Source organism: Coenobita brevimanus, unplaced genomic scaffold (genome assembly GCF_032717465.1).
Source record: "Coenobita brevimanus isolate Jiangsu-jjx unplaced genomic scaffold, ASM3271746v2 jjx.HiC_scaffold_2774, whole genome shotgun sequence".
In the NCBI taxonomy this organism is placed as follows: Eukaryota; Metazoa; Arthropoda; class Malacostraca; order Decapoda; family Coenobitidae; genus Coenobita; species Coenobita brevimanus.
The window spans coordinates 32335-47321 of NW_027643735.1; positions in this window are offsets into that span (position 1 = coordinate 32335).

Here is a 14987-nt window from a genome sequence, read left to right on the forward strand (position 1 = left end):
GAAGGATGGGACTGGAGTGTAGTGGTGTTGTGATTAGGAGGGGTAGAGTGAGATGGTTTGGGCATGTGGAGAGGATGGGGGATGACATTTGGGTGTGGAGGGTGAGAGGTGTGAGCATGGAGGGTAAAGTTGAGAGGCAGACTGAAAGACCTGGTATGAAGTCAGTGTCCTCAGGGATAAAGGGCTGGACAGAGAAGCTGCTAGAGATCAAGCAGCATAGAGAACTGCCATTAGGTGATCAAGGCTGATGTATGGAAGCATCTTGGAGTTTTTATAATTGAATGAATGAAGGAAATAAGTTCCCTTTTCCTGCTCCATTAGGCAGGTAAAAATGTTGAGGTATAAATGTAAGTGCTTCCTCTATTATTTCTTTCCCTGTCCTTCCTTTCTGCACCCTTCCTCACTCCAGCATTAGGTGGAAAAGATCAGGATGAAGGAAAATGATGATTGTTCCTAGCTAGTTTGCTATTTGCATTTACCTAACTTGAATAGGGAAGTAGCATTATACTGTATAGGAATAAATGCATTGGTTACTAGGCATATTTGGGTGTTAACATATTTCACTGAGAAACTTACTTACTAGAGCCCTTAACTCAGTTGTGGGTTCATGCTTATCTGGATATGAATCTAGGAGACTTCATGCTAAAATTCCCCTTCTGCAGTCCACCATCCTCCTCCTGAGAGATAGGTACATATGTGTATGGCAAGAATATTAACTGATAGACTCCTTGAAATGACTGGTTTGATACAGCCTTCAGTATGTTCTTCAGCCTAAGATTTAACTAGTGTTGATGGTTGAGGTAGCACTGGCATTGTAGTTCAAGGGTGGAGTTGTAAAGCATGTTTGTACTTTAGGGCAGTATGACGAGGGCAGCTCGATGGCAGAGGAGGCCACCCCAGCTGTGGTGGGTGTCTGGTGGTAGACATCAACCACCATCACCACCACCACCACCACCACCACCAGTGATGAAGGGGAGCAACTTGGCTGGATACTACAAGATGAATATATGTAAATATGTTATACATATTCACCTAGGTGCCAGTCTGTTGAAATAATCATTGATGGGCCAGTGGAGTGTTTCATACATAACGTATAGTTTTCTATAAATCTTGCTGTGGTGCTGCTTTTGTTAATTGCCAGTTGGTTGCAGAACTGGCCTCAGTAGGTGTTAGTCAAAATGCACTGCAACTTGTGCTTAAATAGCTGAGGAAGCTAAAGTTGCAAGAATCATGCAGAACATTAAAAACTCAATTTTGCTAAGTGGAATTATTTGCAGTAAGTGTGCTGCAGTTAAATTGGCAGTGCTAACAACCATATCCCAGGAAATGATCACTGCCACCCCTTGTGCCTTAGGTTTCATTCTTAACTTTTCCATATAGTTTTAAGTCTTTGGAGACTTGCAACAGAAGACAGATAGCCATTGTTACCCCATCAGTAAATAAAATATCCCCAGAGCTGGATAAAACCATTGGCTGTGGCAGGAGTAAATTAACACACAACAGGAAGCTCCCTGATATCTCTTCTGTAATGAATTATTTTAGGGGTTAAACTTAAGTCAGTTGGAGACCCCTGCATTCAAAAGGAAGCTCCCTAACACCTCTTCCTTAGCTATTTATCTAGGGAAATCAGTGGTGTGATAGTAAAGCCTTGTCGTATATGCAGATTTCTAAGTTCCATTGGTACTTGGTCTTCTCTCAAATGCCTTGATTTTATTTTTAATGGAGAGTAACAGTTGGGTGCGGAAGGTGATAAGTGGCAGGATTGAGGGTAGGGGTGAGAGGCAGACTGAAAAAGACCTGGGAAGAGGCCATAGGGTGTGACCTTAGGGCTAGGACTGAATAGGGAGGCTGCCAGAGATTGAGCAGTGTGGAGAGCTGCTATTAAGTTATGAAAACCGACGCATTCAAGCATGTTGGAGCCTTTATAAACGATATGATAGGAGTATTTCCAGAGTCTATATAAATGATACGAGAGCAATATTTCCAGAGTCTATATAAACGATACAAGAGCAATATTTCCAGTCTATATAAACGATACGATAGCTGTATTTCCAGAGTCTATATAAACGATACGATAGCTGTATTTCCAGTCTATGTAAATGATACGATAGCTGTATTTCGTCTATATAAATGATACGGTAGCTGTATTTCCAGTCTATATAAATGATACGATAGCTGTATTTCCAGTCTATATAAACGATACAATAGGTGTATTTCCAGTCTCTCTATAAACTATACGATAGCAATATTTCCAGAGTCTAAATAAACGATACGATAGCTGTATTTCCAGAGTCTGTATAAACGATACGATAGCAATATTTCCAGAGTCTATATAAATGATACGATAGCTGTATTTCCAGAGTCTGTATAAACGATACGATAGCAATATTTCCAGAGTCTGTATAAACGATACGATAGCAATATTTCCAGAGTCTATATAAATGATACGATAGCAATATTTCCAGAGTCTATTAATCCTGTATTTTTTTAACTGAAGATGTAGCCTTATTAACCCCATCAGAGCTGTAAGTCCTCCCTGAGTTTTAAAATGCCTGGTGGTGGCAACAATAAAACAATAAATCAACAAGGAAGAGGTGTTAGGGGAGGTGCTTCAAGAGTACCAGCCCCTGAGTTGTAAAAATTGCCAAGTAGTAGCAAGAATAAAACCAAAAATATATCACTAAGGAAGAGATGTTGGGGGAGTCAGGGAATTGGAAGTACTGTGTAAGTTTGAATTAATCTGACATTTTTTTTTACAAAATGCCTGCATCTTTCTCCTTCTGCCTGCGTCTTTCTCCTTCTGCCTGCGTCTTTCTCCTTCTGCCTGCGTCTTTCTCCTTCTGCCTGAGTCTTTCTCCTTCTGCCTGTGTCTTTCTCCTTCTGCCTGTGTCTTTCTCCTTCTGCCTGTGTCTTTCTCCTTCTGCCTGTGTCTTTCTCCTTCTGCCTGTGTCTTTCTCCTTCTGCCTGTGACTGTCTCCTTCTGTCTGTGTCTTTCTCCTTCTGCCTGTGTCTTTCTCCTTCTGCCTGTGACTTTCTCCTTCTCCCTGTGTCTTTCTCCTCCTGCCTGTGTCTTTCTCCTTCTGCCTGTGACTTTCTCCTCCTGCCTGTGACTTTCTCCTTCTGCCTGTGTCTTTCTCCTTCTGCCTGTGACTTTCTCCTTCTGCCTGTGACTTTCTCCTTCTGCCTGTGACTTTCTCCTTCTGCCTGTGTCTTTCTCCTTCTGCCTGTGACTTTCTCCTTCTGCCTGTGACTTTCTCCTTCTGCCTGTGACTTTCTCCTTCTGCCTGTGACTTTCTCCTTCTGCCTGTGACTTCTTTTCCTTTTACCAGTGACTGTATCTCCTTTCTTTCCCCTTCCTGTCCTCTCTCTGCTGTTCCACCTTTTCTTGATAGTTCCATAATTCTTTTGGCCCTACATTTCCCCCCTACTATCAGGCTAGACATTAGGTATTATGCCATGGATAGTTTAAGGCCCTGCCATTAACACTGCCCCATCCTTCCTTCCTCCCTATCCTCCCCTTCCTCCCTATCCTCCCTATCCTCCCCTTCCTCCCTATCCTCCCCTTCCTCCTTATCCTTCCTTCCTTCCTATCCTGCCTTCCTCCTTGTGCATTAACACCAAACTGTTTCATGGCCAAAGCTGCTCCCATGCCAGTCTTGGTGCCATGTAGCCAGTGTGACTTGGTGCTGGTTCCCTGGTGCTGGTTCATTGGTGCTTACTACTGTGACATGCTCTTAAATGCAGTGGCCAGGCATCTTGCACTGAATGGTTCCCTTACTTTGTTCATTTCTTGTTTGGGAAGATTTTTTTGAACTGTAGTAGCTTCCTCATGTAATGCAGACTTTGATATAGTCTCCAGAATTACTTCAGTAGATATAGATAAATAGATATATGTAGATGGATAAAGCACTCAGGGAGTATGGTGAATTATCTTTAGGTGTATTAGCAGTGGTTACAGTTTCTGCCATTTTTCTAAATCTGGCCATCGTCTAAGTCGTTCAGTGGGTTAAGGTGGTGGTGTCTGATGCTTTGAATGTGTCAGGTGGTTGTGCTGCTGTGTTTACTGTAGGTGCCTGGTGGTGTAGTGGGTTAAGGTGGTGCTGGCTGATGGAATGTCAGGTGGTTGTGCTGCTGTGTTTACTGTAGGTGCCTGGTGATGTAGTGGGTTAAGGTGGTGTTGGCTGATGCTTTGTGTCAGGTGGTTGTGCTGCTGTGTTTACTGTATACAACCCTCTCTCATAACAACCCTTTTTGTATATTACACCTCAGCATTATGCACTGTTATTTATGGTGCTTGTACAGTGACAGTGTTGGCATCAGTAATATACAAAAGCACACTGAGATGAAATGTGCACAATGAATGGCTCAGAAAGAGGTGCTGAGATATATCCAAATCCACCAAGAATACAACTGTAAATGGCAATGTTGTACTGATTATGATAATTGATTTTGCAGGATGAAGGAAGCAGAAGAGAAAAAGATGACCAAAGAGAAGAAAGATGTGGCTAAGGTGATGAAAGAAGCTGGTGGTCTGAGGAGTAAATTGAAGAACAAGTTGAAGCTGGTGTAGAGAGGGAGCCAGGATACAAAAAGCCATTGTTACAAGTAAGGCACATTACTGTATTTGGAATGATCAGTCAAAGGTCACAGTCACAGGGCAAGGGCTTGGTGATTGAAGGGTTTAGGTGTTGTGTTCTCCAAGTACTCCATGTCTTGGTGGTTTCATTGTTAAATTGATGGTGACTTAACTGTTTACTTAAAAGATACTCATGGTTCATTATAAAGCTGCATTGAATTTTTAAAATATAGGAAGGTTGGATAAAATGATTATGTCCATCACTATCTTGTTACTTCCTCTTCCTTGCCTTCTGGACCCCACCTAACCCCACTTGTAGGTGGGGAAAAAAGAGACATGATGATGATGATAATCCTGGTGGTGGTGGTGGTGGTGGTGGTGGATAAATAACATTTTGCAGATGTAGTGGTTTCGACCGGAAAACAAAGGTTTATATTACAACTCGTTACATCAAGGACATATCAGTCACATGAAACATAATGGCTAACATACAAAGCGGATAAGTTATAACAAGACAGTGTCGCAACACAGCTGGGGATAAGGAACACATTCACATAATAATAATTGTGTTACACATAATAAACTAATGTCTGTTGCAATAGATCACAATATGAAATGAACAATGTTATTTATGAAAAGAGTACATAAAAATCCTCATAAATAAAGTACTCACACCATTGCCTCCCAAATGATGACTGGTAAATAGTAAGAAATGGGTGCTCTCCAAATCCAAACAGTAACTTAACAGCACTGATCTAAGACTGTCCCAGACACCACTCAAATCAAACCAAAGAGCAGGAAGTAGTACCCATAATGCCCAAGACACAATGAAGACACAAAAAGCATATACACCACTTATATACAGCAATTTATATATGCACAGTGCATACTGTGGTATATAATGCATATGATACTTTACAATGATGTACTGTTGTGCACTAGTTTAAACCTGAGTATAATCATGTAGTGTTTGCCTAAATATAACTTTTAGATGGATCAGTTACAGAGAAAGAGTTTATTTCTAGTTAGTTTTCATGAGCCTGTGACTGCTAGTAACTGTCATAGTTTTATAAAATACTTTGGTGTTAGCTTGAATAAAAACTGTGTGCATCAGGTCCAGTCAAAGGGTTAAATGGTGTAGGGAGCATAGGTGGCCTGATAGCAGCCCTTCCTTAACAACCTATCTATCCATCTGTCTATCTGTTGCCAGACGCCTTAATCCCATAAGGGGTTGCCACAAACAAATCGCCTCCATGTCGCCCTGTCCCCCATCATTTCACTATTGTGTTCCCAGTTCACATGCCCCTCTCTTGTATACAACCCTCTCTCATAACAACCCTTTTTGTATATTACACCTCAGCATTATGCACTGTTATTTATGGTGCTTGTACAGTGACAGTGTTGGCATCAGTAATATACAAAAGCACACTGAGATGAAATGTGCACAATGAATGGCTCAGAAAGAGGTGCTGAGATATATCCAAATCCACCAAGGATACAACTGTAAATGGCAATGTTGTACTGATTATGATAATTGATTTTGCAGGATGAAGGAAGCAGAAGAGAAAAAGATGACCAAAGAGAAGAAAGATGTGGCTAAGGTGATGAAAGAAGCTGGTGGTCTGAGGAGTAAATTGAAGAACAAGTTGAAGCTGGTGCAGAGAGGGAGCCAGGATACAAAAAGCCATTGTTACAAGTAAGGCACATTACTGTATTTGGAATAATCAGTCAAAGGTCACAGTCACAGGGCAAGGGCTTGGTGATTGAAGGGTTTAGGTGTTGTGTTCTCCAAGTACTCCATGTCTTGGTGGTTTCATTGTTAAATTGATGGTGACTTAACTGTTTACTTAAAAGATACTCATGGTTCATTATAAAGCTGCATTGAATTTTTAAAATATAGGAAGGTTGGATAAAATGATTATGTCCATCACTATCTTGTTACTTCCTCTTCCTTGCCTTCTGGACCCCACCTAACCCCACTTGTAGGTGGGGAAAAAAAGAGACATGATGATGATGATAATCCTGGTGGTGGTGGTGGATAACATTTTGCAGATACCAGTCTCTAATCTGCTGCCATTCCCAACAGAACCTGAGCATAATAGATGAGAAATGAACCCATGTTGATGCAGCAATTTTTAACTCAAAATTGTCTCAAGAACAACTTGCTGAAGTTTGTCAGACATTTCATGCAACACGCTGTATGGGAAATCTGGATAAAATCTATCTATCTATCTATTGCCAGACGCCTCAATCCCGTTTGGGGTGGCCACAAACAAATCGCCTCCAAGTCCGAGGCTTACTTGTTTGGCCATGTTACAGTTAGAATTTTCTTCCTCTAGACAGTAGAATTCGTAACATATGGGGGCCCGACCGGGATAATTCTGAAGCCTTGAGTGAAGCTTTTCTTCGTTTTGCCAGGAGACGTTTTAATTCCGAGTTATGGTGGTTTGAAGAGTCTTCTCTTTCTTTTCATTGTTTTGATTTACTTTGGCATTTCTGTAAGTTATTATGGCAGTATTTGATTTAGCTGAATTTGTTGCTGACCCTTCATTGCCATTATTACAGGATGTAGTTTTGAAAAAAAGTGATTGGGTTTCGCTTGCTACTTATTATGAAATACCATTTGACAGTAAAATAAGAAAAGAAGAACTCAAAAGGATAGTAATTCAAACATTAGTGTCTAGCAATATACTTCCTAGTTCTGCTTTAACTTTGTGTGATACAAATCCTGTGGGTGAAGGTGGCAGCCATGTTTCAGAACTGATTACTTTGAGGAAGTTGGAATTGGTTGAGGCTGCTAAACAGAGGGAAGCTTCACAGCGACAGAGGGAACATGAGAGAGAACAAAGGGAGCATGACCTTAAGAAGTTACAACTAGAGTTAGAATTAAAAAGGGAAGGTAATATTCAGGTTCAGTTTGATGTCAGTAAGCATGCCAAGTTAATTCCGTCATTTGATGAGCGTGATCTTGAAGAGTTTTTTTTGCAATTTGAAAAGATTGCAAATAGTTTAAAGTGGCCAAAGGAGAACTGGTCAATTCTGGTTCAGACGGTATTGGTCGGAAAAGCAAAGACTGTTTTTATTAGCCTTTCAGAAGAAACATGCAAAGATCACACCAAGGTTAAGGAGGCAGTGCTCAAAGCTTACGATTTAGTTCCGGAAGCATATAGACAAAGGTTTTCGGAACTTAAGTAAGACAGAGTCAGAAACGTATGTTGAGTTTGCAGCAGAGAAAGAGAGGTTATTTCAGCGATGGATTAGGTCTAGAAATGTAAAAAATTATGATGACTTAAAAGAACTATTCCTGTTAGAAGAATTTAAACGTTCAGTGGCTTCTGACATCAGGCTGTACTTGGATGAACGTGAGGTGACCACTTTGAGTAAAGCTGCAACATTAGCAGATAATTATGCCTTAACACATCGTACTAAGCTTAAACCTCAGAACCGCTATGGACAAGTTGGCAGGAGGCTGGGGGGTTGTGAGGAGTCAAGTGATCAGGGTGATAAGCTTAAAGAATCTCAGTCTTGTTAGCAAGCCTAGTCAATTTGTCTAAGAATGCTAAGAGTTCAGGATCAAGAAAAGAACCAACTGCATTAGGATCAGTTAATGCTTGTTATTACTGCAAACAACCAGGACATGTCATTGCTAATTGTCCAAAGCTGGCAAAAAAGAATGCAGCTAAATCAGAATCTTCCCTTGTGTTAAGTACAGTGAAGGAAAATGTTACTGCCGTAGCCTCCTCAAGTGATAAGACTGGCTCATTTGGTCCATTCATGTTTAAGGGATTAGTTTCAAGTGATAGCTCATTAGAAATTTCTTACCCAGTTCAGATATTAAGGAATACCAGTGCATCACACAGTGTGGTAGTTAAGAGTGCTGTTCCATTTATGGAAAACTCTTATACTGGTGAGCACGTGGTTCTGAGGGGTGTTGGTGGAGTTGTCACTGTTCCTTTAGCATGAATTTATATAGAGTCAGATCTTGTGCAGCAATATATCAGTGTAGGAGTTCAGGATTCTCCCCTTCCAGTTGATGGCATGACATTTTTGTTGGGTAATGACATAGCTGGTGATTTTCTGGTACCTGATCCTGTAGTAACCCTTGTACCCGGTAGTTACAATCCAACAGAACAATTAGAAAATGAAAACCCGTATCTTTTTCCTAGTTGTGCCATAACTAGAAGTATGACTACACACAGAGTATATACAGGTGAGTCCTCTCCTGAGGGTGAGGCTGTAGAAAATGAAGATGATCTTGGACTTGACCTTAGTAATTTGTTTAAACAAACAAGTATTAATGACAGTGACGAGATAAAGAATTTACCTATCACTAAAGAAATGCTTATTAGAGCACAACAAGAAGATCCCGACCTGCTTAAATATTTTCGTCAGTCATATGATGAGGTAGACTCCCCTTCAAGTACCTGTTACTTCACTCGTTCTAACATACTTATGAGAAAGTATAGACCAACAGATGTACCTGCTAATGATCAGACTTACGTTTTGTACCAAGTTGTAGTTCCAACTGTCTACCGTCAGGATTTAATAGGTTTAGCTCATGATGGTCTAGGTCAGGGGTGGCCAGACTTTTAGAATCCGAGATCTACTCTAAAGACTGAAACTCTTTTACGATCTACCATATTACATAATCACATAATATTATTACGTCAACTGGGGAAAAAAATTTCAAATAGCATAGTACTAAAAAAAAATAATCAGTTCAAACTAAATTAAGAAAGAAAAGAATCAGTTGATACTAAATTTTACCAAAGTTTTTACCTCATCCTACCTATGAAAGGACTCTTTCACCAACCTTATTGCGAAGTTGATGCATGACACTGCATATCTTGTGATAATTTACTGAAGGAGGGTTAATAACTACTGAGGCACAAGTGGAGGCAGTATTTCAAATGTTCATCGGTTAGGCGGCTTCGGTATCTTAATTTAATTATCTTCATTTGGGAGAAGGCTTCTTCGCAGAGATAAGTTGACCCAAAAAATGCAGTCAACCGAAGAGCTATAGATCTCAATCCTGGGTACTGTTCTTCATGGAGTAGATTCCAGAAGTTTTCCTCTGAAGCTCTTGCTTTCAAGGGAATATCAGATTGAAGCTTCAATATTTCTTCCTCCAAATCTGATGCATTCATGTTGAACAAAGAGGAGATAATTGCAGAAATTCCTTCAATATCAACTTCAGCAAATGGATGTGACATAAAAACCAGGATAGGTTCAAGCTGCTTAATATCCTGGAATCTTCTTTCTAGTTCTCCCCAAAGATTCTGTATTTCAGTACAAAATGTATCGCCTGTGCAGTTGCTTTCATCACGGCTTTCTACAGCTTTTTGTAAATTAGGGAAGTTCTTCAAATTTCCTCTTCCTAGCTGAGATTTTAGAAATTTTAGCTTTGATTTGAAAGCATTTACGGAACTAACTAACTGAGTAATGGTTTTATCCTTACCTTGAAGCTGAAGGTTGAATGCATTACAATGAGCTGTTAAATCTGTCAAGAAAGCTAATTTTAACAACCATAGTGCTTCATGCAGCGGATATGTACTTTCTCCAATTGATTCCAGGAACTGAATCACTTCAGGCAACAAGGACTGGAATCTTTCTAAGAACTGTCCCCGACTAAGCCACCTGACATCAGTGTACAATAGCAGGTCTTCATACTCAGCCTCATTTTCCTCCAGCTGAGTTCGGAAGAGTCGTCTCCTTAAGCTCCTTGCTCGAACGGAATTAATCTTGGTGGCAATGTTCATGACATCTGCCATGTTCAAAACTTTAGCACACAGTGCATTCTGATGTATGACACAATGGACTGTTGAAAAATCAGGAAAATCTTCATTTTTTTGGCAGAGTGCTAGAAACCCATTGTTCTTACCAACCATGGGTGGGGCGCCGTCGGTTGCATTGGATACTAGTTTCTGTAGTGGAAGGCTTGTTTTCTTGGCAAAATGAAAAAAATGTTGGTAAATGTCCTCACCTCTAGTTGTCCCTTTCACAGGAATCACAGTTAAAAACTCCTCCTTGTGACTCATATCAGAGAAAACCATTCTTATGAACACAATTAGCTGAGAAGTATCCACTATATCAGTCGACTCATCGAATTGCAAGGAAAAAAAAACAACAGTTGTCTATGTCCATTTTCAGTTTGTTTTCCAAGTCTTCACCCATTCCCTCCACTCGTCTCGTCACAGATTGTCGAGATGGAGGCATGTCCTTAATTGCTTGCATGATTTCACTTTTATTCTTTAATTTGTCAAATAAAACATTTCCAGCTTCAAGAAAAGCTTGCTTCACCATTTCCCCATCTTGAAAAGGTTTCTTGTGTTTCACTAACACATTTGCAATACGAAAGGATGCTTCAGTTCCTGCTTGGGACTGTAAAAGAGGTTTAGCAAACAAATGTTGTTGTGCTCCTAATTGAGCTTTCAATTCTCTCACTTTAATTTTCCTTATCTCAGTTTTAGGAGGAAAATCAACATCATATTTCTTGTGTAGGCTTGAAAAATGTCTCTCTAAATTTCCTTTCTTCGGCAGAGCAATGCTAGCACGGCATATCAAACAGATGCATTTGTCTTTATACATTGTAAAAAAGAAATCATGCTCCCACTCTTCATGAAAGTGGTAGGTTTTCGGTCTTTTTGCTCCACTCATGTTCAATTAATTCAGTTTATTATAATCACAGTAATTAATACACCACACTCGTGCAACTGTGTAACGTCCCGTTTGTATGTATGCTCCAACACTACTGACACCGCGCGTTTATGACTGATGCGAGGGAAGAGTCAAGAGACAGGAATGTGTCACGTACAACTTGCGCACTGTTGCCATGTTGGCGAGCTGAGCAGCTGATGCCAAGTCTTATGGGGGAACGGCGATCGACCAAACAAGTGGCCGCGATCGACTGGTAGATCGCGATCGACTGTTTGGCCACCTCTGGTCTAGGTGGACACTTAGGAGTTCGTAAGACTTGTAGCAAGTTAATGAGACATTTCTTTTGGCCAAAGATGAAATGGGACGTCTCAGAATATTGCCAGACATGCCACACTTGCCAACTGGTAGGGAGGCCTAACAGTGTTATTCCACCAGCACCTCTCAAGCCCATTGAGGTTGTGAGAGAGCCATTTAGTCATATTATAATTGACTGTGTAGGTCCATTGCCAAAAACTAAGAGTGGAAACCAGTACATTTTTACGATTATGTGAGCTACCACTCGGTATCCTGAATGTATTCCTTTGAGGAAAATTTCTGCTAAATTAATTGTTAAGGGACTGACCAAATTCTTTACTCAGTATGGTATACCCAGATCCATTCAGTCAGACCAAGGCTCGAATTTTTCAAGTGGTCTCTTTCAACAAGTGATGCATGAGTTGTCTGTTAAGCAGTACTTTGCTACAGCTTACCATCCTGAGTCACAGGGCGCTTTAGAGCGTTTTCATCAGACTTATAAGCAAATGCTGAGAAAGTATTGTCTGGAAGCAGGGAAAGAGTGGGATGAAGGGATACATCTGCTTCTGTTTGCCATTAGAGAGAGTAAGCAGGAATCTCTTGGTTATGCCCCATTCGAGCTCGTGTATGGACATGAGGTTAGGGGACCACTCAAATTAGTCAAAGAAAGTTGGGTATCAGAGGATAACACTGTACCTCTCTTACAATATGTACAAAAGTTCAGAGAAAGGTTAAATCATATCAGAAATTTTGCCAGAGAAAATTTGAAGGGTGCACAGGAAACCATGAAGGAGATTTTTGACAGGAAAGCAGTGGAAAGAAACTTTAATCCCGGTGATTTAGTACTGGCTTTTCTTCCTTTAGCTAAGAATGCTCTTCAGGCAAAGTATTTTGGACCATACAGAGTCAAAGAAAAGGTTGACTCTGTGAACTATGTAATAGAGACTCCTGATCGTGGAAGAAAGGAACGTCGGGTACATATAAACTTACTGAAGCCATACTACTGTAGAGGAGGAGGACAAATCATGGTACAGCACGAAGTGGGAGTGGAAGATCCAGAATTCTTTGAAGCTGATCCCCTTAAGCTATGTAACATTGAGCTTTTGTCTAATTTTGGTCCTAAATTGCAGCACCTCTCACTTCGGCAGTCAGCAGATCTGGTGAATCTGATGAGGGAATTCAGAGGGATCTGCGGTGACGTTCCTAGGCCATGTCGTGATGTGATGCATGACATCATCCTACTGGACCACACCAAGCCAATCAAGCAAGCCTCTTACCGAGCCAACCCTTCCCAGAGAAAGAAGCTTCAAGAGGAGGTATCGTTTTTGATTTCCCATGATCTGGCGGAACCTAGCGACAGTGAGTGGGCTTCGCCATGCTTCCTTGTTCCAAAGCCAGATGGAAGTAAGAGACTGTGCACCGACTACCGTCGCGTGAATGCCGTTACTCTGCCAGATTAATTTCCTTTACCCCGTCTGGATGATGTGATTGATGGAATTGGAAAAGCAGAGTTCGTTACTAAATTGGATTTATTGAAGGGCTACTATCAAGTTGCACTGCCTTCATCACGGCAGATGGCTTGTATTAGTATAAGGTCATGAGTTTTGGCTTGAGGAACGCACCTGCCACCTTCCAACGTTTGGTAAACAATGTCATCAGAGGACTGGAGGGAGTGCAGGCTTATCTGGATGATTTGGTGGTGGTCTCATCTACTTGGGAAGAACACATTGAACGACTCAGGGCACTGTTTACTAGACTGGCTGAGGCGGATCTTACCCTAAATCTTGCAAAGAGCGAGTTTGGACGTGCTACAGTAGTATTCCTGGGTCACGTGGTTGGGAAAGTCATATTAAACCAGTCGACGCTAAAATAGATGCCATTCAGAACTTTCCACCACCTTCCGACCGCAAGTCCTTGTTACGTTTCCTGGGGATGGCTGGATATTATAGAAGATTTTGTCCAAATTTTTCTCAGGTTGCTGCTCCGTTAACTGACCTCTCTAGTTCAAAGAAGATTTTCAAGTGGACAGCTGAATGTCAAACATCATTTGAAAACATCCAAGCCTTGTTGTCCACTGCTCCAGTGCTGAGATCTCCAGACTTTGAGAAACCCTTCAGTCTACATGTGGATGCCAGTGATTCAGGAGCGGGTGCTGTTTTACTTCAGTTTGGAAAAGATGAAGTTTTGCATCCTGTGCGTTATATGTCAACCAAGTTTAAGAAGTATCAAAGAAACTATGCTACCATTGAAAAGGAGCTCTTGGCATTGATACTAGCTTTAGAGAAATTTCATGTTTATGTAAGTAATGCAAGGTATCCAGTGATTGTTTACAGCGATCATAATCCACTGAAGTTTCTAAACAGAATGAAAAACAGAAATCAGAGACTAATGAAGTGGTCATTGTTGATTCAGCCATACAATTTAGAAATAAGGCATATCAAGGGGCAAGAGAATATCCTGGCTGATACTCTTTCTCGTGTTTAATACACTGAACTGTAAAGCTATATTCATAGGTACTAGGTTCATCTGGACTATGATAAAATTTACCAGTAAATTTTATCTTAGAGGGAAGGTGTCATGGACATGCTTACTAATTTTTGTGTGAGCTCTGCGCTTGGTAGGGTTCAGTTGTTTTGTGTTTTAATTTTTCTGTAATAAGTATTCATTATGAACTCGTTTATGAATTTAGTAATTCTCCAGTTTTGTGTTTATAATTATATTAACTTTAGTATGTTTTGTAGTAAGGTTGAAATTTTATATAATACAGTAGTTTGCAACATCTTAAAAGACCAATTGGTAACCTTGGGTAACTGATGGAGTTGAGGGAGGGAGCTGTTCGTCTGTGACTCACTCCTTGACTGATCTGTGTGGTGTTAGCAGCCTCTGAGACTAACGGCTCCTGCTTTCTGTTTCCTCGATTGTGTACAAGTGGTCCAGAGGTTTACTCTAGTTCATGTGGTCACCTTACAGCTAAGTTAATGGCTTAACCTTACCTTTTAATATTTATGTATTAGGGTATTACTGTTCTGCTTAACCAGTTAGGTTTTGACGAATTAGAGAAAAGCGAAGTTTCTCCCATTATTCCTGCAAGCTTGTTTGGCAGTGTTAACCTTGGTGAGACCATTTAATGATTGTATAATGTGTAATATATATCAAACTTTTTGCTCAGTTTTATATTCCTAATATGATTCGTTCACTTTTTACGGGTTACTTGTTTGGCCATGTTACAATTAGAATTTTCTTCCTCTAGACAGTAGAATTCGTAACACTCTTAACATTGGTCCATGCAGTGGTCTTGTCTCGTGTTGATTATTGTAATTCACTGTGGGTTGGTCTTCCAAATAATATACTAACAAAAGTTCAGTCTGTGTTGAACAGGGTGGCACGGCTTATGTTTGGTCTCCCCCCGAGAACCTCAACTACCCCGTTTCTGATTGAGTTGCATTGGTTACCAGTAAAA